The 24,737-nt window shown below is 48.4% G+C and overlaps 1 long non-coding RNA gene across 3 annotated transcripts in view; it reads left to right on the top strand.

Moving 5' to 3' along the window:
• LOC139035556 (uncharacterized) overlaps positions 1 to 14,997 on the top strand; it is a 58,514-nt gene extending 43,517 nt beyond the window's left edge. For all 3 annotated transcript variants that reach the window (XR_011488148.1, XR_011488150.1, XR_011488149.1), the window contains one exon: positions 14,865 to 14,997. This is a non-coding gene — a long non-coding RNA (uncharacterized lncRNA). The remainder of the gene's footprint in view (positions 1 to 14,864) is intronic.
• Positions 14,998 to 24,737: the final 9,740 nt, after the last annotated feature.

Here is a 24,737-nt window from a genome sequence, read left to right on the forward strand (position 1 = left end):
AAATAGCAGGGTGGGATGAGAACCCAGGTCCTCAGACATAATCCAGCTCCTGCAACTTGGCCAGTGGTTTCCAAACAACTCTGTGGAGCCTTGGGGGACTCTCAGAATGGTTTGCCTCAGGAGAAGGGGTCTCTGAGAGGACTGGAAACTCTTCCCATGTGTCCCCCACTTCACCTGGGACAATATTTATATGTTGGAGATCTAGGTGGGATTTTGTTTGGGTTTCACAGCTAGAAAAGCTTTTAAAACCATTCCACCTCTAGACAATTGCCCCAGGAAGGCACCTATCACAGGGCCACTCCCTTGAACATCTCTTGACAGTGAACAGGGGCCCATGGAGCTGTGTAATGTGGCAGAATCGGCTCTCTGAGGTCCTGGTCTTGGTCTGTCTGTCAGGCTCCCTGCAGGTTAAGCCCAGGACCCACTGCCTGCCCGGCCCCTCCTGCTCCCTCCTCCCCCCACCGGGCCTGACTGGCCGCTCTCACCACCCGCCCTCCTGCCCCACCCCCAGCAACCTTCTCCCTGCTCTAAAAGAGCTTCTCTTTGGCTCCGATGTTTCTATGACCAACCAAGGAAAAAGAGACATCAAAGAATGGGGAAGGACAATGGTTCTGGGGTTTCTACCTGTTTCGAATGATTTTCCTACACTTGTCACTCAGCAAACATTCTAGAGCCGTAAAAGCCAGCATCTGAGGATAAGAAAAGGTACATGAGGGGACTTCCCTGGTGGTCCAGTAGTTGAGACTCCACACTTCCAATGTAGGGGGCTTGGGTTCGATCCCTGGTCAGGGAACTTAGCCTGCATATTGCAGCTAAGACCCAGGGCCGCCCAATAAATTTTTTTAAAAGGTGCAGAAACCCAGGTCTGGCCCTCAGAGAGCTACTGGGAAGACATAGTACAGACCTGTCATAGTGGTCCCCTAGGGACAACATGCTGGAGGGGTGCAGTGCTGGAAGGTGTTCCAGACCCCCGTGGAGGGGGTGACTCCTGGTGGGAGAGCTTGGTGGATGTCGAGGCAGGCCTGGAGAAGCCTGAGCTCTTTGAAGGTGGAGGAGGAGTTGGCTGCGGGGGAGGGAGGGAAGCACCAACTCGCTCTAGGGGGGCAGCCTGTGTGGGGGCTCCAGGTTGGTGAACTGAGGGCCTCCCATGGGGTTTCCCCTCCGTGTGTGATGCAGAGTGGAGGGGGCCTGGGGAGGGGGGCCGCCTGGTCAAGGTGCCAAGGGAAGGGCCGAGGCCCTCGGGCTGCGGCTTGCACTCGCTTCTGTGGTTCTGTAGGACCCCTGTGCTCAGGGCTTCCCAACGGGCCACTTAGGGCCGTGGTCACCAGGGGACTCGTAACCCAGGGGCTCCCCACCTCGGTGCCCGACTGCCCCTGGACCCTGGGCCTGACCTCCTGGTCCTTGCTCCCGGCTAGAGGCGGGGCCAGTGGGATTCACGGCTGCTTTCCTGAGACCTGGGGAGGAAGCGGGAAGGTCATCGCTAGGGAGACAGCAGCTCCCCTTTGTGGGCCTTGATCCCTCCTTCTATGCAATAATGGGCTTGCCACAAATAATGGCCGAAGCCCCTTCTGGCCTGGATTCCTCCTTTCAGACAAGGAAAAGTGTTCAGTTTGGCTCCCCCCAAGAAGTGGAGCACCAAATGGGATTTGAGTGCAGGTAGGGGGAGGAGGGCGCGGCAACCCACTCTGGTATCCGTGCCTGGAGAATCCTGTGGACAGAGGAGCCTGGTGGGCGGCAGTCCAGGGGTCGCACAGAGGCGGGCACGACTGAGCACGCACATGCACACCGGTTATTTGGGAGGTGATCTCAGGAAGCACCAGTGGGGTCGTAAGAGGGGGAAGGAAAGGAGAGAACACGGGCGCTTGATGAGCAGAGGATCCTGTGGGTAACCGGGGCTCCAGTAACGCACACCTGCAGAGCTGTCCTGGTGAAGGGGACAGGAAGTGGGCTCCTTATCCCCCACTCCTGTCTCTTGCAGCGGGCTGCTCCTGGGGGCCTGTGCTCCCGGCGCTTCTGGCCTGCCCCGCCTGTGGGTGCTTCATCCTTCTGCTCGCAGAGGAGGCCTTCAGGCAGAGAGTGGCAGAGGCTGCAATAAGAAGCCACTGACATGATGGCCTTGGTGCATAGCAGACAACACTTCCAAAGGAGGTCGTCCACGCGTGGACAGTGTGTTCTTCAGAAACCAAGACCGAGAGGGACTAAAGTGACTTCCTGAATCCCACTGTGAGTTAGGTTGGACCGAGGTGCTTTCTGCCACACATCCCTCCCCTCCCGCCCCTCCCTGTGGTCTGGTCTGTCACGCATCCTTGCCCCTCCTCCTTCACATGGTTTAATAAGAAAACTTCGGTGGCAGATACAGCAGTACCTTGAAAAACATCGATTGGTTTAAATCTATGACACTTTGGAGCCCGTCTCTGAAAAAGCCCCCTCAGAAAAAGACCTTCTGTCTGTCTTTGCATCCCCATCTCTGCACGTGGTACGTCCTTTGTACACAAAGGATGAGCTGAAATTTTGGTCATTTGGGTAGAACGGGGTGATGCTTATGTCTTTATGAATCTCAGTTCCCAGTTTGAAAAATAGTCATGGGATGCCAGCATGCTAACATCCTAGGCTCATTGTATTAGATGTTCAGCAAGATGCATGGCACCTACTAGGGGCTTAGCAGCAGTCTGGACTGCTGAAGAACAGATAGAAAACCACAGAAGCTGTTACCCCAGAGGGAGGGGTGGTCACTGTGTGAGCCGGCAAGAACCATCATAAGTAGGACTATCATGAGCCCAAGGATCACGTTTCACGCCCCCCCCCCCCCCCCGTCCCCGCAGGACACCCCTGCCTCCCCACGCCTGCCCAACTGCAAGTCTGAGGTCAGGGGTCAAGTTGCCCCCTCCCAGCTGCACATTCTCGCATCCCTGAAGCTCTGAGTCAGGTTTCCCGCCTCCTGCGATTTCGCAGCTCCCTGCCGGCCAAGCTGTTTTGCAGACCCAAGTTGGTAATGACAGATTCTTCTCTCCTGGCCCTCCACTGGTGAAACCACGGAAAGTATTTGAAACACGCAGCCCCGGGAATGTGCAAGCTTCCATTCGCTGGGCTTGGCAAGGGCCAACAATTTCTCAGCCAGCGCTTTTGACTAAGACTTGAACGGCTCAGGTTTCCCAGGAGCTCGTCAGCTCAGTTTTTCAACAGCATTTATACCTTTTTTCCCCACTTCCTTCAGCACATTAACCCTAAAGTAGGTTCTGGATCCTCTAATCCCTGGAAGCATGGCTCTCTCTGTTAGTGGCGTGGTTGTGGATGGGCCTCAGGAGAGCTGGTCTCGGCCTGGGAGGGGAATCTCCTGCCCACCAGGGCTGCTTGGGCCTGGGCAGCGTGAATCAGAGGATTCTCTGCTGAAAGGGATCCCTGGAGGACTTCCAGATCTTCTGCCTCCAGAGAGATCTGGTTAACCTATTCCAGGCCTCTGTAACTTTGATTTTAAAATATCCTCCCCTAGGGTTGAAGGAAGGGAGAGAGGATGGAAAGATCACAGACTGTGGACCTAGATACACCTACATGTCAATTGCACATCTCCTCCCTTTGGAGTTTCATCATCTGTAAAATGGCAGCAGTGATACCCATCTCAGGTTATTGTGAGGTTTATTTATTTTTTAAATTTATTTATTTTGGCTGTGCTGGGTCTTCGTTGTGGCATGTGGGCTCTCTAGGTAGGATGCACAGGCTTAGTTGCCCCTCAGCATGTGGGATCTTAGTTCCCAGATCAGGGATCGAACCCCAGTCCCCTGCATTGGAAGGCAGATTCTTAACCACTGGACCACCAGGAAAGTCCCTATCATGAGGTTTAAAGGGCAGCGCAGGAAAGCACCTAGTATAATTCCTGCACACAGTAGGTGCAGAGCAGTTTCCTCTCTTCCTTGTTCTTGGTCACTGATTGTACAATCTCATCACAAAGCTGTTGGGTGAATGAATGAAGGTCTTGATCCATCTAAACACCCCCTTCTCCTCTCAAGGCAACAGTTCAGAGCCATGGAACAAGTATTTCTTGAACGTCAGTTCTGTGCAAAGAGCAGAACTAGGCCTTGTGGTGACACCCCTGATACCTAAGCCCCATCCCTGTTTTAAAGGAATTTCTGGTCTAGGGAGGGAGCTGGCACCACTTGGAAACTGGTGGGTAGATAAAATGCTGTCTACAGGAGAAATAGTCACAGTGATTTTGCTTACTTGTTTACATATATTCATCCATTCCTGCAGCAAGCATTTGCTATAGGAAGAGGGCTGGGCACCCTTGACCCTGGTGGTGCTTCTGGGGGCTTCTAAAGCAAGCTCTTCCCACTCTGCCTGCCTGGTTCTATGTGCTGTGATGGGATACTTGAGAGTGCTTTGGAAATCCAAGGGTGTACTGTTCCCTCTGCCGAGAACACCCTTCCCAGCTCACCCACCCCTTCCTGAGAAGCCCTCCCTGACTCCCTGAGGCATGTTTATCCGCTGTCTCTGAGCCCCCACCCCCAGCACTTTAGTCAGAACAAGGGTATTGCCCCCTGCACACTGTGTTTTGAGGGCCTGTTTCTGAGTCTGCTTTTGAGACGATAGCATGCAAGCGCCAGGTACTGAAAGGGAAAACGGGGTGCCAAGGTTGGGCTCCCTAAAAGCAGAGCCTGAGATGGAGATTTGGACACACACAGCTTATTTATTTTTTTTACATTCTTAAGAAAGAGCATTTATTATTTATCATCATTTTATTTTCATAGCTAGAAAAAATGTTGGTAAATGATTATAGGAAATAAGTTGTATACATCTGTGTGGGTGTAGGAAAATGCATTGCCCACAATACGAAGATATTTTTATCTACTTAGGGCAATCATTTCAAATCTTTCTTTAATTTTAATTGTATTGGAGTATAGTTCATTTACAATGTTGTGTTAGTTTCAGGTATCCAGATAAGTGATTTAGTTATACACATGTGGGCAGACAAGCCTGGCAGGCTACAGTCCATGGGGCTGCAAAGGGTCAGACACAACTGAGCAACTGAGCATCGCACATATGTATATTCATGCTGTTTTAGATCCTTCTCTTATATAGGTTATCATGGAATACTGAGTAGTGTTCCTTGTGCTACACAGTAAGTCCTTGTTCATTATTGATCCTATATATAGTAGTGTGTATATGCTCACATACATATTCCTGATTTATCTCTCCCCTCTGTGTTTCCCCATTGGTAATCGCGTTTGTTTTTGATATCTGTTTAAGTCTGTTTCTGTTTTGTAAATAAGTTCATTTGTATCAATATTCAAAAATTAGATTACGTACGAGTGATATCATATATTTCTCTTTCCCTGTCTGATTCACTGCGCATAGTATGATAAACTGTAGGCTTATCCGTGTTGCAGCAAATGGCATTATTTCGTTATTTTTATGGCTGAGGAATATTCCAGTGTGCGTGTGTGTGTGTGTGTGTGTGCATACACACCCTACATCTTCCTTATCCATTCATCTGTCAACAGACATTTAGGTTACTTCCATGTCTTGGCTATTGTAAGTAGTGCTGGTACGAACATTGGGGTTCATGTATCTTTTTGAACTAAGAGTTTTCTTCAGAAATATGCCCAGGAGTGGGATTGCTGGTAGCTCTGTTTTTAGTCTTTTTACTTGCATACTGATTTCCATAGTGGCTGCACCAATATACATTCCCACCAACAGTGTAGAGAGGTTCCCTTTTCTCCACGCCCTTGCCAGCATTTATTGTGTGTAGACTTTTTGCTGATGGCTATTCTGACTGGTGTGAGGTGGTACCTCACTGTAGTTTTGATTTGCTTTTCTCTGATAATTAGTGATGTTAAGCATCTCTTCATATGCTTTTTGGCCACCTGTGTGTCTTCTTTGGAGGACTGTCTAGTTAGATCTTCTGTCTGTTTTTTGATTGGGTTGTTTGGACACACTCAGCCAACTGGGGGTTGTGTTCATGGGAGAAGGGAGTGAGAGAGCAGGATGGGGCGGCAAGGCTGTGGGCTCAGCTTGAGTCCAGACTCAGCCTGGCCTGCAGGGAGCTCTGGAGTGGGAACGACACCTCAGTGTGACCCTCAACCCTTTCGGTCACGGGGCCAGTCTCTCTGCCCCGAGTCGTGTAGTCTGACGTCAGAGGGGCCGGCGAGGCAGACCTTCCAGGTGACGTGGCTCCTCTTTGGCCAAAGGCCTCTCTGTGGAGGAGGGTGGCTGTCAGCCTTGGCTGCCAACACTCCTAGCAGTGGGGGCTGGGTGGGGGAAGGGAGGGGAAGGATCAGGAGGGAGCGTCAAGATCTCCACCAGATCTTTCCCAAAACAATGTATAAGTTCTGTGCACCTTTGTTGTTTGTTAAAAGGACTCACAGGCGAGGACAGAGCTGCACACCTTTGGGTGGGGGCAGGGCCAGCACCCCTGGGAGCTCTGGGCGTGGGGAGGGGCCTGAGGGGGGCCGCAGGGAAAGGGTGGATCCTGGCTCGTCACCGCTCACCTCGCCTGGTGCCCGGCTGTCCTTTATGCACCAGTGGCCCTGACCTTCCCCCGCAGACCCAGGCCCCCGGGGTCCTTCCATCCTCAATGTACCCTCCGCACGTGACCACAGACCAAGCAGGCTGTGACGACTTGCTTTGTCTCCCTGAGCCCACTGTAAATTCTTTTTTTTTTTTTAAATTATTTATTTATTGGCTGCATCAGGTCTTAGCTGCAGTGCACGGACTCTCTAGCTGTGGCGCGTGGTCCAGAGGGCGCACAAGCTCAGTAGTTGTACCGTGTGGGCTTAGTCGCCCACATGTGGGATCTTATTCCCCCCTGACCAGGGAGTCCCCTGCATTGCAAAGTGGATTCTTAGCCACTGCACCACCAGGGAAGTTGGTGTGAATTCCTAAAAGCAAAGGCTTCATCTTGTTTTGATTTTCCAAGTGTCTGTCTCAGTGTCTTGGCGTTTACTAGGTGACCAATCAATATTATTGAGTAAATAACCTAGGTTGATGCCTTAGTGTTTCTATGAGGTGGTGAAAGGGCCTGAGCCCCTTCCGATGGCAGCTTTGGCCAAGGATGCTCTTGTGTTTGGGTGAGAGGCCTGGGCTGTCCTTGCCCTTCCCACCCCTGCACCCTGAGCCCCAGACAGGGCTGCAGACTCCGCTTGGCCCCGCCTGCGTGTTGGGTGGCCGCCTTGGGTGAGGGTGGCCCATGGGGCATGGCGAGGATGGGGCGTCCTCTCTGGCCTGGTGCACCACCTCCTCGGCCTTCATTTATGTGCCATCTGACTCCATCCCTCAAAGCCCGTGTCTGGCCTTGGTCGGTGCAGGTAATGATGATATAGGCTCATTTATGCAAGATTATCCTTTTATCACATTTCCAGGCTCATTTATGAGGCTCATGTTTCTCCCCGAGGGCGTCATCAAGCAAGTTAAGTTGTACTATTTCCCTCCCGCAGAGAACTGGCGGGGGCCTCCCTCGTTGACGGATGAGGCCCGCTGCCTTTGCCAAATAGGGTCGGCGTGATGGATCTTTTACTTGTGAATATTATAGCTGGAAATTAGCATGTTTATTGAGGTAGAATGTGTTTGTTTACATTCCACTACCCATGGCATTACCTCTTATGACCTGACTTATTTAGTTGAGGATAAGCACAAATGATCCGCATTTTGGCACCCACAAAAAAATTAATGAACTTCCAGATATAGAATTCAGCCTTAAGTAAACACACCAGCGGGGTGGGTGGAGGCAGAAGACTGGGGAGGGATTTGGGGGTTAGGGCGGGGAGCATGGTGGAGCATCTGGTACTCGAGAGACGGGGGGCAGTTAGTTCAAGTATCCTGTGTGGTGCACTGGGCTGGCCCCCAGCCTGGCTGCCCCTTGGAGGTGATTTCTGTGGATGGAGGGGGAGGGGAGAGGCAGAGGACCAGGATCGAGAGAATTCCCAGGGATTCTCCTGGGCTACCTCTTTTTTAAAAATTTATTTATTTACTTGTTTACTTTTGGCTGCACTGGGTCTTCACTGCTGTGTGCAGCGTTTCTCTAGTTGTGGTCTATGGGCTTCTCGTGGTGGTGGCTTCTCTTGCTAGGGAGCACAGGCTGTAGGGCACAGGCTCAGTAGATGTGGCACATAGGCTTAGTTGCCCTGCGGCATGTGGGATCTTCCTGAGCAGGGATCTAACCTGTGTCCCCTGCATCGGCAGACAGGTTCTTAACCACTGGACCACCAAGGAAATCCTGAGCTACCCGTTGATTGTCTTGATGCAGGAGTGAGAAGGACGGCCCAAGTGTGGGGACTCAGGGAGGGGAGGGAGGGTGCTTGGCTAGGATGATGAAGACCCAGGTGAGTGATGATAGGTCCCAAGAGGCCAAGTTATCTCCTGAGAGTCTGCTCCCCTCCAAACACATCTAGCTGTGACAGCTTTGAATCCCAACTTCTCTCTCCACCCCTGGTTGCTGGTAGTCCAATAATCTGGGATGCAAGCACTCAGTAACTCCAACATCCTCTTGTTTTGTTTTTTAAGTTTTTGGCCACACCACGTGGTCATGTGGGATCTTAGCTCCCCGGCCAGGAGTTGAACCTGTGGACCCTGCATTGGAAGCACAGAGTCTTAACCTCTGGACCACTACGGAAGTCCCTCCTCTTGTTTCAGAGAACTGGAAGGACTTGGCCAAGGCCTTTGAGGCAGAGGGAAACCAGGAGCCTCGCTTCCAACACCACCACTGCCTACCTGTGCCTTTAAGCTCGACTCCTGTCTTCTAAGAAGGCACAGAGAGTGTATTCTCTAGGGTGTTTCTTCATGGACCCAGGAAAGCTTTGCCCTCTGTGCCTGGCCAGCAGCGGCCTCAATTTCCACTCTGAAAACCAGCTACCTTTGTAGTTTAAATCGCTTTAAAGAGCACTTATTCCTGGGAGGGGGGGCCTTGTTCTTGGTCATTGCCTCCCGGGGTACAAAAGGTCACCTAGGAGAGACTGAGGGAGACAGGAGAGCTCATGGTTGAGGGTCAAAGCCCCCAAACAGCATGACTGAGAGCTTCAGAAACAAACTTTTCCACTTACTAAAAACTTTCCAAGTAAGCAAAGCCATTCTCTCTGTCGCCCGACCCTAAACCTTGAACATAAAGAGGGCAGAGGCAGGACGTCCTGTCTGGACATGAGAAGCAGACAGACCTGGCTTCTAATTCTGGTCCTACCTCTTCCTAGTTCTGTGACCTCTGTGGCCTGGGACGAGTCCTTCGATCCTTGTAGTCTCCATTTCCCAGCTAGAAGACGGGGCAGGGGGACTATAACACCTCTCAGTGTCGCTGTAAGATTGAATGAAGAAAACTGTTCGCTGTGCTTAGCACACAGTACTCTTGGTAACTGTCAATGAATTAGTGGTCATTAGTATCATTATTTTCCTTCCCAAACGCGGTGCTGTCACCTACCATGGCCTTCCAACAAGTGAGGATTGATGGAGGGGATTGAAAGAGACAGGGAGAGCGAGATCAGTTTTCCCCACACTCCCCATCCCTTTCCTCTCATTTGGTTCTAATGTGGGTGTGTGGGCCCTTCCCATGGAGCCTGTGGAGTGCCCACATGGTGGACTGGGTCAGCATGAGGAGCCAGACTAGAGTTTCATCCGTTTCAGCCTCAAATCTCCTGGCTCTCTGGGGAAGCTCAGTGGTTCTAGACCTCAGTCTCTCATCTGTGAAATGGGGCCAGCCTCACTGCTAACCTGGGAAGCAGCTGAGTCCACAGCTAATTTGTTTCCGAATCACCAGCACCCAGCAGTGTCAGGCGTGCAAGAGTTGTTCAGTGATGACGAGATGATGGGCAAATAGACTGGATGCTAAAATCAGGTTTCAGAAAACTTTCTGTGAAGGGCCAGGCAGTAAATATTTTAAGGTTTGCAAGTCACGCAAGCTCTATTGCAACTACCCAACTCTGTCCCTATAATGCAAAGGCAGCCGCAGACAAGGTATAAACAAACGAGCGTGCCTGTGGTCCAATAAGACTTTATTTATAAAGTCAGGTGGCGGCTGGATTTGGCTGGTCTTGACCTTTATGCAGTGAGGCCATGGCAGTCTTTGGACTCGGCTCTCAACTCCCAGCACTTCCACTCTTTAGCTGTGTGGCCTTAGGCAAGTGACTTCCCCTCTCTGAGGCTCCATTTCCTCCTCTGTGAAATGGAGGACACTGGCCTGTGCTTCTTTGGGATTCCCCCCAGTGTGCCTACTAGGGCTGGCCTCAGAGAAAGAGCTCAAGAAAGACTTGCAGGATGGCTAAAAAAATGGTCTCTGAAAATAACCACAACTCCTGATAAGTCCCCTACATCCAAAGCTTCAAGTTGCAAACTTTTAAAGATGCAAATGTGCATTTGCATGTGTAATCAGGTAAATTAGTTTCCGTGTCTGGCATACATTTGGCCTGTGAGTGCATCCTTAATAAGCATTTGTGCTTTTGTGTCCTTCACTGTACAGTACTGTATAGAGGATACTTCCCAGATGGTGCTAGCGGCAAAGAACCTGCCTGCCAGTGCAGGAGACACAGAGACTTGGGTTTGATCCCTGGGTCAGGAAGATCCCATGAAGGTGGGCATGGTAACCCACTCCAGTATTCTTGCCTGGAGAATCCCATGGATAGAGGAGTCTGGTGGGCTACAGTCCATGGGGTCGAGTCAGACACGAAGCGACTTAGCATGCGTGCATGCACTGTACAGAGTACAGCATCTTATTTTTCAAGCCCAGAATATCCAGAATCAAGAATAAAAGCAGCAGTGATATAGCTGGTATTGCTAAGAAGCACCAGTTGTTATTACTGTACTACAATACTTTTTAGGGTACTGTACTATAAGATTAAAAATGTTTCCTTTGTTTTTTGTGTTTTCTATGTATTATTTGTGTGCAAAGTATTATAAATCTATTACAGTATACTATATAGCCATTTGTGTTGGGTATCTAGGCTAACTTTTTGGATTTATGAACAAATTGGACTTATGAACGCATGCTCGGAATGAAACTCATTCATATATAGGGGATTTATATATATATATATATATACATATATATATACATATATATGTATATATATACACACACTGCACTTTTGACTCACAGTGCATTTCACATCCATCTCATTTCCTCCCCTCACCCCCTATAGAATGGATACAGTATTATTATTATACTCACTTTATAGATGAAAAAAACCAAGGTCCAGAGAGACTTAGAGACTTTCCAAAGGTCCATTTGGGCTTCCATAACAAAATGCCATAGACTGGGTGGCTTATAAACAACAGAAATTCGTATCTCACGGTTCTGGAGGATGGAAAGTTCAAGATCAAGGTGCTAGCAGATGAGGCGTTTGATAAGAGCCCACTTCCTCACAGGAGGCCGTCTTTTCACTGTAACCTCACAGGGCAGAAGTGGCTGGAGGCCTCTTCCCTAAGGCCACTCATCTCATTTATGAGAACTCTGCCCTCATGATCTGAACACCTCACAAAGGCCCCGCCTCCTAATACAAAACATTGACCATTAGGCTTCAACATATGAATTTGGGGGAGACCCAAAGATTCAGTCTGTAACAGTCAAACAAGTGAGGGACAAGAACAGGGATTCAAACCAGATATTTCGGCAGCAAATCCTTGCATTTTCCACTGCACCAGGGCTGTCATAAATAAACCTCCTCCCCAGTCTACCTCGTCCTGCCACGGGCGGTCAGCAAATGGACTGATGTACAGGAGCCTGAGAAGCGTGTAGACCAGGGCCTGCCTATCTGTGAGAAGGGGTTATCACTTATCTCCTCAGATTTTGAGACTTACAGGCTAGAAATACAGGGTTCTTCGCTCTGTAGTGGAGATCCTGAACAGGGTCTCCAGCAGACGGGGGCTGGAGTCATTGTTTCAGTCTGAGTGGCCCCCCTTGGTGCAGAAAGGGGGTGAGCAGGCAGTTCTCACCTGCTCAGAGATCAAGCTTTTAATATTCTGAGAGAGAAGGAAACCCTGTATTAGGTGAAGAATAGAATTTGGCAGCAAGTAACCATGATCCCTCAAAGCTAAGAGTTCGCAAAAGTAAAAGCAAAACAAAAGATAAGGCTTATTTTTTTTCTCATGTGCTATGAGAAAAAAACCCACCAGGGTGGTTAGGGCTGGGGCAGCAGCTCCACAATGCCATCTTCTGTCTTTCCGCTCTGCAAGTGGCTTCCACTCTTAAGGTCACTTCATGGTTGCAGGATGGCTGCTGGAGTTCCAGCCATCCAGAGCACATTCTAGGTGAGGAGGAGAGGGGTGGAGAGGGTGCTTGCCAGCCGAGTCAACTCCCTTTTAAAGGATATATCCTGGGAGAGGAAGACCGCCATCCAAGAAGAGAGCCACAACTTTGGCTTTCATCTCATTAACCAGAATTTGTCATGGACTTGCCCTAGCTATAAGGGAGGTTGGAAAAGGTGGATATAGTACTTTGCTGTTCCAGTCAGGGCTGTGCTAGCCAGGAAGAAGGAGAGAATGGATTTAAGGTGGTAAACCTCAGTCTTTGCCTCCTTCCCCTATTTGCCATCTGCGTAAACTAAGGCCCAGGGATGGAAAGAAGTTCCCAAGTATTGCACAGAAAGCTAGGTGCATGCCTGAAACCAGATGCCAAAGTTTCTGACTTGGCAACAGATGCTTCCTCCACTGTCTCTACTGCTTCACTCTGTAGCCACACTGGTTCATGAATACTAAGGTTATTATTATTTATCGAGCATTAACTATGTGCAAGGTACTATGCTAAAGGCTTTCCAGGCTGGTTCCATTAAGTCTGCTACCGATCACTGAGGTGGGCATTTCTGTTATTCCCATTTTACAGAGGAAGACGCTGAGGCTCAGCTAAGTGAGGTGACTGCTCCAGGTCCCAGAACTCCTAAGTGGTGGAGTGGGCTTGAATCTCAGGTTCCTGACCCTGGCTGTGAGCAGTCCAGTGTGTGTGATTGAAGTGACGCAGCAGCAAGACTCCCACTAGCCCAGGGAGTTCTGGTTCCCACCCACCTGGCCAGCCTCCATCTCTGCAGCTCCTCATTCCAGCCAATTACTCCTAATGGAGTGATATGAAATGTAACTAACTTGGGGAAATATCTGTATACTTTAATTAAATCAGTTTGCAATTAGCCATCTGAGTAATGAGGCTAAGGTGTTTTATCTCCCTGTGCGCCAGCGGGCCAGGGGAGCTAAAAGGCAGGGGGATTTTGCACGAATAGCGTGGTCCTAGAGACAAACTCCTTAGGGGTATGGAGGCAGGTGTTGGAAGCCCCAGGAGAGGATTTGGCCCAAATTTGCTATGATTAAATAAATACAGCACCTCAGAGAGGAGCTACTAATTTGTGGGACTAAATTTTTAATGGCTACAGCCGGTTTCTCTTATTAAAGAAATACCAGGGCCTTTAATCCAAACACCTCATGGCAAAAGGCTAAAAATTACACATGTGTGCTATATGACCCCAAGTCCCCAGACATGGTAAATGCCTGGCTGGACAGGTTGGCTGTTGTCCAGCAAGTCTTGCTTAAGGCCTCCAGGGGCAGGGCTGGGACCAGGGTAGGGCGGGGTGAGGCCTTTGCATTGGGTAGAAAATTTAAATGGGTGTCCAAATACTCAGTCATGAAATAACATTTTAATGCAGTATATTTTTTAAATAATCAAAAAGAATGGAAAAAGAAAAGACAAATGAAATTACACAGTTTAAATAAAGATGGGGTTAATATCAATGCCATGCCATCCTGAGCCATTTCAGAGTCGGGAGCCAAGGAGACAATCAGTAATACTGTTGTCTTTCTTTAAAAGTTTGAGATTTGGGGGACTTCCCTGGCGGGTCAGTGGTTAAGATTCCATGTTTCCACTGCAGGTGGGGGGGCATGTGTTCGATCCCTGGCTGGGGAACTAAGATCCCGCAGGCCACAAGGGACAGCAAAAACAAACAAACAGAAGTTTGGGATTTTGTTCATTAATGGACTTTTTTTTTGCATTGATTTTGATTTTTTAAAATATTGCCTTAAAATATTATATATCGTGTTTATTGCGGTTTTTGATGCCTCCTTGAGTTGTATTCCCAGAGGCTAGGGCCTCAGTCTTCTGACCTTAGTCCCAGCCCTGCCAGCTGAGTTGTTCCTCAGAGTTTGTGTTTTATTTGGTAAAATGGCCATTCTGTGTGCCATTCCAGGTCCCAGCTGGGTTCTTAGGACCTCTAAGTGGCAGACTTTATAGGTGGCTGAGACAGGGGGTATCACTTAGCACCCTAGACTATTAAAGCCAAGAGCAGCCTCATGATGGCTCCAGTAAGACCCAGAGACCAGAAGCAACTGGCCTGAGGTCACCCAGCCGCTTCGTGGCAGAGCTGGAACTCAGTTTCCTGATTCCCTCCAGGGCTTTGCTACTCATCAGAGAAGAGGAGAGCCTTTAGGATGACCCAGGGTGGGACTTCCCTGGCAGTCCAGTGGTTAGGGCTTTGCCTTCCTATGCAGGGGGGTGTGGGTTTGATTCCTGGTCAGGGAGCTAAGATACCACATGCCTCATGGCCAAAAAGTCAAAATGTAAAACAGAAGCAATATGGTAACAAAGTGAATAAAGACTTTGAAAATGGTCCACATTAAAAAAAAAAAAAGGATGATCGAGGGTGAAAGCCATTGTGAAGCCATCCTCCACAATGGGAGGCCCTAATAACATGACCCAGGGTGGATGGTGTTGACTGGCTGACCCAGTCCCCACACACAACCCCTTCCCTCCCCCAGCGACTAGTGCAGAGGTGGCCACGTGACCCAGTTCTGACCATTAAGACACAGAAGTCGTTGGGTGGGGCTAATGGGGACAGGCCCAGCTGATGGCCCTTTGGCCTTTTTTTGCCCGTTTCCCTTCCCCTGTCATGTCTTGAACTGGCTTTCTGTGTCTGGAGGTGAAGAGCTGTTGCATGACCTTGAGGACAACAGCCACATGCTAACGATGAAGAGCAGGAAGACAAGAGGAGTCTGGGTCCCTCGGCCACTTTAACCCTCCGCTCCAGTCCTGGGCTGCCTACTACATCCCTTTTTCTGGTGAGTTGAAATTAATGCTCTCCACCCAAGCTAGGATTAGCTAGACTTCCTGAGGCTCACTCTTTTTTTTTTTTTTTTTGTCTGTGCTGGGTCTTCGTTGCTGCCTGGGCTTTTCTCTAATTGCGATGAGTGGGGCTACTCTAGTTGTGATACATGGACTTTATTGCGGTGCCTTCTGTTGTTGCAGAGGGTGGGCTCCAGGGCCTGCAGGCCTCAGTAGTTGCAGTTCCCAGGCTCTGAAGCACAGCCTGAATAGTTGTGATTCACAGGTTTCGTTGCTCCATGGCACGTGGGATCTTCCCAGACCAGAGATCGAACTCACATCCTCTTTATTGGCAGGCAGATTCTTTACCACTGAGCCACCAGGAAAACCCGATGCTCACTCCTGAATGCAGCTCCATCACCCACAGCGACAAGGGAAGCTTTTGGTGAAATTCATTTGATATTCACACGGCTCACTCCCTGCTTCATTTAGGTCGTTGCTTCCTGTCGCCTCCTCAGAGAAGCCTTCCCTGACCACCCAATCTCCCATCACTCTCTTTTCCTTTGTCCTGCACTATTTTTTTTATGGCTCTTATAAATCATTACCTGATGTAATTATTTGTTTTTGCCTCCCCCATTGGAATTAGTTCTGTGCAGGCCAGGTTCTTCTGCCTTGTGTCATAGCACTATCCCCAATGCCTAGAACAGTGATTGGTACATAGTAGTTCCTCAGTCAGTATTGTTGAATGGGGGCTTCCTTGGTGATCCAAAGCTAGTGGATGTGATGGAATTACAGTTGAGCTATTTCAAATCCTGAAAGATGATACTGTGAAAGTGCTGCACTCAATATGCCAGCAAATTTGGAAAACTCAGCAGTGGCCGCAGGATTGGAAAAGGTCAGTTTTCATTTCAATCCCAAAGAAAGGCAATGCCAAAGAATGCTCAAACTACTGCACAATTGCACTCATCTCACACACTAGTAAAGTAATGCTCAAAATTCTCCAAGCCAGGCTTCAGCAATACGTGAACTGTGAACTTCCAGATGTTCAAGCTGGTTTTAGAAAAGGCAGAGGAACCAGAGATCAAATTGCCAATATCTGCTGGATCATTGGAAAAGCAAGAGAGTTCCAGAAAAATATCTATTTCTGCTTGATTGACTACACCAAAGCCTTCGACTGTGTGGATCACAATAAACTGTGGAAAATTCTGGAAGAGATGGGACTACCAGACCACCTGACCTGCCTCTTGAGAAACCTGTATGCAGGTCAGGAAGCAACACTTAGAACTGGACATGGAACAACAGACTGGTTCCAAATAGAAAAGCAGTACATCAAGGCTGTATATTGTCACCCTGCTTATTTAACTTATATGCAGAGTACATCATGAGAAACACTGGGCCGGAAAAGCACAAGCTGGAATCAAGATTGCCGGGAGAAATATCAATAACCTCAGATATGCAGATGACACCACCCTTATGGCAGAAAGTGAAGAGGAACTAAAAAGCCTCTTGATGAAAGTGAAAGAGGAGAGTGAAAAAGTTGGCTTAAAGCTCAACATTCAGAAAACTAAGATCATGGCATCTGGTCCCATCACTTCATGGGAAATAGATGGGGAGACAGTAGAAACAGTATCGGACTTTATTTTTTTGGGCTCCAAAATCACTGCAGATGGTGACTGCAGCCATGAAATTAAAAGATGCTTTACTCCTTGGAAGGAAAGTTATGACCAACCTAGATAGCATATTAAAAAACAGAGACAGTACTTTGCCAACAAAGGTCCATCTGGTCAAGGCTATGGTTTTTCCAGTGGTCATGTATGGATGTGAGAGTTGGACTGTGAAGAAAGCTGAGCGCCGAAGAATTGATGCTTTTGAACTGTGGTGTTGGAGAAGACTCTTGAGAGTCCCTTCGACTGCAAGGAGATCAGTCCTGGGTATTCATTGGAAGGACTGATGCTGAAGCTGAAACTCCAGTACCTTGGCCACCTGATGTGAAGAACTGACTCATTGGGAAAGACCCTGATGCTGGGAGGGATTGGGGGCAGGAGGAGAAGGGGCGACAGAGGAGGAGATGGCTGGATGGCATCACAGACTCGATGGACATGAGTTTGAGTAAACTCCGGGAGTTGGTGGTGGACAGGAGGCCTGGTGTGCTGCGATTCATGGGGTCACAAAGAGTTGGACATGACTGAGTGACTGAACTGAACTGAACTTAGTGATCCAGCAGCTAAGACGCCACACTCCCAATGCAGGGGGCCTGGGGTTTGACCTCTGGTCGGGGAACTAGATCCCATGTGCAGCAACTAAGACCCGGTGCAGCCAGATAAATAAAGTAAATAAGTAAATATTTAAAAAACCTTGTTGAGTGAATGGACCTGCTCTGAGCCAGTCAGGCTGTGACCTTTTACCAGCTCTCTGTGAAAGCAAGTCAACTTGGTCTCTGGAGTTAGGATTTCTGCTGCTTCTCGGGTTCAGCCTCTTAGAACCCAGTGTGAATTCCTGTTATCAACCCCTGGACACCCTGGACCCCAACCATCTTGCCTCTGGACTCTACAGACGCCAGACTTGCCTCATGGGATACCCACCCCGTCCAAACCCAGTGGTGGCTGGGTACCCTCTCGAGCATCCTCCTTCATCCTCACTCTCCACGTCATTGTCCTTGTGGGGCCCTAGGCACTGATGACATTGTGTGAGGACTGGCTTTCCTGTTGACAGTACATCAAAAGCTATTACCTCTTGGTTCAGATTTCCAAGATGGAGCCTGCCTCAAAGAAAACAAAATGAATGGGTTTGGTGTGCCAGACCCCATTAACTGGCTGCCTGAACTAATCAACGACAGAAATTCAAGGAAATTGCTAGTGCAAATTGAGACACCAGATTATTTGGGTCTCTTGATTGAGATTGGAAGAATAATTGTTTGAGGGTTTCATTTAATAAGCTTTGTTTACTAACCCCCAGCTCCTGTTTTGATATCTCTGCCTCAATTACTGGGGGTAGGCCCGCTCTGAAAGAGTAGTTCTGACATTGTTTTTGCTTGGAGCCTTGGAGCACCTCCTTTCATTTTACGGGTGAAGAAAATGAGAGGGGAAGGAGCTTCCCAAGGTCCCCAGAGATTAGAGACTTAATGCCTCAGTGCTTCTGAGAAAACCAGCAGGAGATTCAAGGAGAGTCAGAGGAAGGCCTTCTGACATGGATCTCCAGTGCATCCTGAAGGGGTGTAAAGAGCTGAATCTCTTCATTAGTTAAGGAAACCCATGGGCAAAGATGGTGGAAGGGGGCAGCATGTCACTCTCTTCAAGTACCTGAGTCTTCCTTGGAAGGTAAAATGGCACCCACAGAGCCACCCTCTTCCGTCAAGGATCCGTCTTTACCTCTAGTTACTGAGAGCAGCATGGAGTCGAAGTATTACAGAGAATCCCCATGTGTGAAGGACAGTCTGGGGAACCTTCCATGAGCCCTGGAGAGGAGCCTGGAATTGCCCACTTCTCTAGCAGCCAGGGCTGGAGTCCTGGTCTCCCGAGTCCCCAGTCAGGATCCTGTTCCGGACCCCACTCTGCCCAGTCCAGCTCTGCACCAGGGTGCCAATCAGGCAGGGAGACCAGATGGCCGTCCCTGCGGGTGCCCCCAGTTCCTGGGGGAGTCAGGGAACAGGGTATGAAACAGCGATTTGGGGAACCAGAAGAAGCCAGGACGATGATGGCTCGATGTGGTCAGGGAGGCTTTCTCAAAGAGGAGGGGAGGCTCTGCCTGTGAAGAAAGAGCAGAATTTATGGACAGAGGGGTGTTCGTTATCCATGGAAACCAGTGGGTGCATGACAGGTGTTCAGAGAAAAGTCTTTCTGCACAGTTTGGGGGGAGCCTTTATTATATAACAGGTTTTTTATTTTTGCCATTTTTTAAAATCCTCACAATGACCTTATGAAGGCGGCACCAGAGGATATTGTTAGTTATTATGTTCTGTGCTCAGTTGTGTCCGACTCTTTGCGACCCCGTAGACTGTAGCCCTCCAGGCTCCTCTGTCCATGGGCTTCTCCAGGCAGGAACACTGGAGTGGGTTGCCATTTCCTTCTCCAGGGGATCTTCCCAGCCCAGGGATGGAATCCCCGTCTCTTTCTTCTCCTGCATTGGCAGGCAGATTCTTTACCACCGTGCCACCTGGGAAGCCCAGATATTGCAGGTGTGAAAGTAAAAAGGATGTGGTCTTTCCCCTGACAGTTGTCCACCAGGGACTAGATCTGTCCTGGTTTCCTTCTGTAGCTCAGTCTAGAAGCTTACTCATGTCAAATGACTGGAGCATCCTGACCATCTTGGCCACTCACCCCAGAGTCCTTAGTGGGTCCAGCACCACCACCGTGTTTACCACACTTGCACTAACACCACCTAAGTTGGCACTAGTTCTTTGAGCAGCTATACCCCATCTTTAGTAAAGAATCAGTTTGTGTATTATTGAAACCACGGAGAACATCAACCAGAAAAGTGAAGCGAAAGTGAAAGTCGCTCAGTCGTGTCCAGCTCTTTGTGACCCCATGGACTGTAACCTGCCAGGCTCCTCTGTCCATGGGGGTTCTCCAGGCAAGAATACTGGAGTGGGTTGCCATGCCCTCCTCCAGGGCATCTTCCCAGCCCAGAGATTGAACCCAGGTCTCCCGCATTGCAGGCAGATTCTTTACCGACTGAGCCACCAGGGAAGCTCCCGTTGTCAAACCAAGTATTTCCCGTCTTACGCTTATCCAACTGACAGGTTAAACTTAGATGGAAGACTTTACATTTTTGTCTGTTAAATGTCACCATAAGGCATCCAGTCTATTTTTCATAGCCTATTAGATATTTTTGCCAAACTATATTTGTCACCGCTTCTGCAATGCCTTGGAAATGTGTAAAGTCTGCTTTGAAGAGTCTTAATTCAAGGCAGTAAAATGCAGAATAGAACAGAGATAAAGATTTCACTAGAGACCGCCTTCCAATCAGTTGCTCCGTATTCTTTGTGTGGGGTTGATTAACCAGCTGTGAATCTGCATATCTAAATCTTCATCTTGCTCCCTCTCTCCATTTTGTTCAAAGGCTAACAAGAGAGACTTACAAAATGTTTTGCAGAAATCAAAATGTATTATTTGTAAAGCATCCCATCAGAAGGGAAATCAGGTGAGCTTGGCAGGGCTTTTCCTAGTGAATGTCCACTAATTCCTAGTGGTCGCCAATTCTTTTTTTTTTTTTCCTAACTGCTTGTAAACTAGGGGAATACTATCAGTTGTAAAAGGAAGTTCTACAAAGGGAAGTAACAGCTTTGCAGATCAGGGATGACAGGATTCTATTGCAGCTGGAAACACAGCTTCCCCTACGGGCAGCAGGAGGAAGTAAAGACATGGAAGATACTAGCAAAGGAAGATACATCAAGGGGAAATTTCCAAAGAACAAATCCACAAGAGATTTTCCATTGGAGCAGGATTTAAAAACCGAATCTGGGAAAAGATAGTAGAAACGGAATGAGCTGGAACATTTGATCTTAACTCGGAATCCCGCCCATCCACTCTTGTGTGCATACGAGGAGACCTCATGCAGCCCTGGTTCTCCTGGGAGCGAACGGTACCAGAGCGAACGTGATAGCAACCAGCTGTGGGGTCGTCTTCAGGAGCAGTTCCCTTTGCTGTCACGGAAGGGAGCTGGCTTTTAAGTACAGATGTGCCTCCTCAAGTTCTGGTTGATCGCCACCTAGCCACCTTGCTTGCACATCTCACTGCAGCCGCCAGAGGCGGTATTTGCCTTATTGATAAGAGGTTGGGTTTTTCCAAAACGTGCCACCTGGTGGCTGCTATTGGAATCACAAGACCAGTGTTTTGGGTTAGACCAGTGTTTTGGGTAAGCGTTGGTAAGGATAAAGGCAAAGGATAAAAGATTCCATTTACAAGCAAGCGTGCCAAGTTGTTTTAGTGTTTGTAAAGTCACAGTAGTTATGAACAATTGCAAGTGGTGAGAAATCACTTGTGGAGGGGAAACAGAAAAGACCAATGGAAGGACACATAATAGGTGTATTTGTGTGTGTTTCAGATAGGTGGAGGGGGTTGTCCAGGCAAGACAGAAGGCAAGAGGGAGAGAATTAGAAGGAAAGGAAAGTGGACCGACTTAATGTGATTGGAGGAGTTCCTGGTGTGTGCCTTAGACCTCAGTTAATCCTGTTACTCTTAAGGATCTCCCTCACTTTACCATTTAATTTAGTTTAACTTAATTTAATTCAACAAGCCTGTATCGAACACAGAAGTGCTTCACAAGAGGTGGGCAATCCTGAGTGATCGGGAAGAGCTGTCCTCACTTCTTCCTCAAGCTCCTCAAAAGAGTTCAGCCCCTGAATTCTGTGACATGCTGAGGGTTTGGGGGAAGACGCCTTCCTACTTCATACATTTGAAAAAAATTTTTTTAATTGAGTAAGATGCATACGACATAAAAGTTACTCCTTTAACCATTTTTGAGTGTATAGTCAGTACATTAAGAACATTCGCATTGTGTGCAGCCATTATCACCACTTATCTTCAGAACTTTACTCATCTTCCCAGAGTGACCTTCAGTAATGATTAAATACTAACTCCCCATTCCCCCTCCTTCCCCGCCCCTGGTGACCACCATTCTACTTTATGTCTCCATGATTTTGACTGTTCTAGGTACATCATATAAGTGGAATCATACAATGTTTTTGTGTGTGTTTTTGTGTGACTGACTTACAGTCACAATGTCTCCAAGGTGCATTTATGTTATAATTTGTGTCAGAATTTCCTACCTTTTTGAGGCTGAATAATATTTCATTGTATGAATATAGCTCATCTTGTCTATCTATTCATCCATCAAGGGATGGATTATTTCCACCAAGGGATTGGGTTACTTCCACCATTGGGCTATTATGAGCAATGTGCTGTGAACATGGGTGTGCAAATATCTGTTTGAGGCCCTGCTTTCAGTTCTTTTAGATATTAATATAACCAGAAGTGAAATTGCTGGGTTGTGTGGCAATTCTATTTTCAAATTTTTGAGAAACCATCATACTGTTTCTACCACACCTCATGTTTTTTTGTGAGGAAATGCCACCCCTACTTAAGCCAAACACAGAGTCCCCCAATGAATGAGAATCGGAGAATTCCTCAGGTGGAACTTTATCACCAGGTGGGAAGGAAGCACTTGTGGTTTTCCAAATTCACCTCTTGCTTCTCTCCCTGGTAGCCCCTACCCTGGAATTGCCTAGCACCCACATATTTAAGCCAAATTTCAAATCCACCAAGGCTGGAATGGAGACGAACCCTGACTTTCTCAGTGGATTGAAAGGGGTAGGGGCCCAGTTAGTGGGTTGGAGGGTGATGCCCTCTGTCCATGTGAAGCCTAACGCTTTTGACCCTGAGGGATTTGGAGTCCAGGCTGAGGTCTCATCAGAAATAGAAGCAGAATCAAGCCTCAGTGTTGAAGGAAAGACTCACAAGACTATCACCAGTTCTGCCACTGAGGACAGCTCCACCTGGAGCAAAAAAAAAAAAGCAAACCAGAGAACCCATTCCTACCATTACTCCATGTGTCCTGCAGGGGGCAGCCTGACACGGAGGACAGGCAGCTCTGGGACTGCAGAAACCTGAGTTTGAATCCTTCGGGCGCTTACCGGTCACATAACCTCAGCTGTGTTCCTCAGTTTCACGGAGACTCACTTCAGGGTGCACAAGACCAGCGATGAGCGCATTGACTTCTTCAGTTCCTTCACTGTAGTGAAGATGACGTGACATGGCAGGTGCTGGGCGCCAAGGACAGCACCCAGAGCATAAGGGTTCCCCGGACATTACCTACCTTCCTTCCGCACCAGCCTTTTCTCGGTTACTGACTTTGATCATGCTCCTCCTGAGTTTTCATCTCGCTAATCTACCAGGGCCAGCCTTCTGGGACTGTTCCCACCAAGAAGGGCTCCATCTTTGATTATCTCCAGTTGAATTCTTGGTCCAACTGGTCTTCTTCAGATTGGCTCAGACACATACCTCTCAGACCTCCAATTCAGCACATACGGGGAGGAAGTGCGGGCGGCACCAGCCCATATTGGAGCTAATGCAAAACAGGGCAGGTGCTGTCACTGTCTCATCTGACCACTGGCTCTGAATGCGGGGAGGCTGCCCAGTCCTGACCTTGTCTGGCTTTTGTTAAGTTGTGTTACAGCCTTAACGTTACTTAACTGTAGAGGACTTTGGGATGTGTGTGTGTATGTGTGTATGTGAGTCTGTGGGTTAATAGCAATTTGTGATAGATGCCTTTGGCGCCCACATACTCAATAACACCCACACTCACAAAAAAAAAAAAAAGAAGGGGGAGGGGAGTTGTTTTTATGGGAGATAACATAACTGCTTGCAATTTGGCTATTCATTGTATCTTTGGCATTTTATGTACTGCATTAGCAGAGGCAATTTCATGCATATGGATATAATGCATTAAGTGGAGGCATTTAAATATAGTGAAACTAATTTTATGATGATTAGTTGAAGGAAAACATTGCATTCGTATCATCTATATAGAAGCCAATTTGCATGAAAATGCCCAAAGTTGCTATGCCAACATTTTCTGTGCTGCTGGTCGGGGTCGTCTCCGAGTCAAGACTTTGTATTAAAAATCGGTCTCCAGTGCCCATGTCTTTTAATTCATTGCAAGCTGTAGGCCATTTGCTCACAAAGCGCTCGCAGTAAAACAAATGAATAGCTAAAATACTCATTTGCATGATTCCCATTTGAAAACGATTCCCCTGAAATTAAAAAAGCGTGTTACTCGGTTGTGAAGATGGATGGGCCAGTGAGGCAGGCAATTAATATTTTCGGCGTTCTCTTTAAAGCCCTCCCAAGACTAGGAACAGCACATGCCAGACAAATTGGGCCCCACAACAGTTTCAGGGCCTCGGCGGCAGCAGCTTGCTTCCACTGTCTCCCCTTTATTGTCTCACTTACATTATGCAGTAATTAAAACTATTTACCATTCCTACTTATCCGCCATCTGCTACCGCGGGAGGTTCCTCTTCTTTAGAAAGCTTCTTAAAGAGCAGCAAGAAGAAGGCGAAGGTTTGGCCCTGACTGCAGAAAGGGGCTTCAGGGGTTTGTCCTCTCCTCCCGGCCGTGTTCACCTGTCCCTCTGTGAAAGGAATGAAGGGATGACGGGAGAGGTAGTGTAGCGATGCTGTTTCTGAGCGAGTTGGTCTGGGTGGTGGGGGTACTAGAGCACAGCTTTTTTTCTCTTTTGGGGGGAGTCCTGGCTTAGATCTGGGGAGATTCATATGTCTAGGGGGAGCCTAAGCCTGGAACTTCTCACCAATAATGACTGCAAAGAGCTGGGGGTTTTTTTGTTTGTTTTTTTAATTTTTTGGCCAAGCCGTACGGCATGTGGGATCTTAGTTCCCCAGCCAGGGATCACATCTGTGGCCCCTGCTTTGGAAGCAGAGTTCTACTCACTGGACCACCAGGAAAGTCCGAAGGTCTGGGGGTTTTGGCCGCTTGATTGGAGTCTGGGGCAAAGCCACTAACTACAGTTGTTGAAGTTGTTGATTGCACAAGTGTACCCAGCCCATGAGGCTGTAAAGGCTGACGTCCCTCCTGTGGCCCGTGTGCCAGTCTGGGGACCTATGGAGCCATATACATGCCACGGGGGTGCCTTCTTCAAATTCACACAAAGATACTCTACGATCTCACTGCGCTTCATCTGAGAGAAGCCATTTTTAAAACATTTCTTTTTAATTTAAATTTATTTATTTTGGCTG

Source organism: Odocoileus virginianus, chromosome 6 (genome assembly GCF_023699985.2).
Source record: "Odocoileus virginianus isolate 20LAN1187 ecotype Illinois chromosome 6, Ovbor_1.2, whole genome shotgun sequence".
NCBI lineage: Eukaryota > Metazoa > Chordata > Mammalia > Artiodactyla > Cervidae > Odocoileus > Odocoileus virginianus.